The sequence below is a fragment of the Microtus ochrogaster genome, linkage group LG2 (assembly GCF_000317375.1).
Source record: "Microtus ochrogaster isolate Prairie Vole_2 linkage group LG2, MicOch1.0, whole genome shotgun sequence".
NCBI lineage: Eukaryota > Metazoa > Chordata > Mammalia > Rodentia > Cricetidae > Microtus > Microtus ochrogaster.
Window position 1 is genome coordinate 51,229,151 of NC_022028.1, and position 1,768 is coordinate 51,230,918.

The window sequence follows — 1,768 nt, forward strand, 5'->3', positions numbered from 1 at the left end:
TGTGTGTGTGTGTGTTATGCCACAGCTCACATGTGGAGGTCAGAGGACAACTTGCAGGAGTCAGTTCTCTCCTCCCACCGTGTGGTAGAAGGCCTCATACAAACCAGGCAATAAAAATTAAAACCAACAAATACTAATAATAAATATTTTCAAGTCCAGTGTTGCTGGACTTGGGAATCAAATCTTACAGAATGGGATTGATAAATCAAGACAAGAGGCCCTGAGACCACCCTGCAGCTAGCGCGGCTTCCAGGCACAGTTTCGCTTCCTCATAACTGTTTGACTTCACGTCACAGTCTGGTAATCCCTGGCAGACACGGTCTGGGGTGCAGCAGAGAGAGCTCCCAGGGTCCCTGCCTCCAGCTGTCAGTTCCAAAATATGTCTAACAGAAGCTTGGGTGGGTGGCAAGCCCAGAGGGGAAGGGACCAGATAGCATCTGGCAGCCTTTTCCGGAATATTGAGAAACCATGAGTTACATCAAAGATTTCAGAGTGGCACAGTTGGCCCCCATGAGTCCCTACGTGGAAGGGTCACCACTTCTCCTTTTAGGGGTAACAAGCAGGCTGTGTGACCTGCAGACCTCATGGTGGATATCAGGGCTCTGATACTCCGAGCTAGGGGCGAGACCTCAAGCTGGGACTTCAGTTTGTTGCTGTGGAGTTTTTTGGTTTTTATTTTTTCATCTGTAAAGTAGAGGTTATAGCCATAAAGGTTAGTTGAAATGGGAAAAAAAAAAACAAACACCTAAGACAGCTAGGCAGGAGGCTCAGAGTACAAGGACAGCCTTGATTACAGTGGCTGATTGGAAACCAGTGAACCCGTCTCAAAATACAAGAAGAGCTGAAGAGATGGCTCAATGGTTAAGAGCACTTGTTCTTGCAAAGGACCTGGGTTTGGTTCTCAGCACCCACATGGCAGTGCACAACCATCTAAACTGTGGGTACAAGGGGATCTGACACCCTCTTCTGACCTCTGCTGGCAACATACATGGTACACAGATATACATGTAGACAAACACTCATACACATAAAATAAATAGAAAAACCAAATTATATTCAATATTTTTATATTTATTTTGTTCTAGCTAGGGTCTATATTGCTGTGATGAAACACCAAAACCAAAAGCGAGTTGGGGAGGAAAAGAGTCTATCAGCTTAAACTTCTACAGAACTGTTCATCAGGGCAGGAACTCACATGGACAGAAACCTGGAGACAGGAGCTGATGCAGAGGCCATGGAGGGGTACTGCTTACTGGCTTGCTTCCCATGGCTTGTTCAACCTGCTTTCTTATAGAATCAGCACCACCAGTCCAGGGATGGCACCACCCACAACGACTGTGTGGTAGTTGAATAGGTATGGCCCCCATAAACTCATGTGTTTGAATGCTCAACCCACAAGGAATGGGACAATGAGGAGGTGTGGCCTTGTTAGAGTAGGTGTGGCCTTGTTGGGGGAAGTGTGTCATTGTGGGAGTGGGCTTTGAGGTCCCATATATGCTCAAGCGTGGTACACAGTTGCATCTGCTGCATACAGATCAAGATGTAAAACTCTCAGTTCCTTCTCCAGCAACATGTCTGCCTACATGCCACCAGGCTTCTTGCCATGAAGAAACTATAAACCAGCCCCAATTAAATTTGTTTTGCTTTGTTTTTTGATTTTTGTGTTGTTTGGTTTTTGGATTTTGGAGACAGGGTTTCTGTGTGTAATAGTCCTGGCTGTTTTGGAACTCACTTTGTAGATGAGATTGGCCTTGAACTCTGCTTGCCT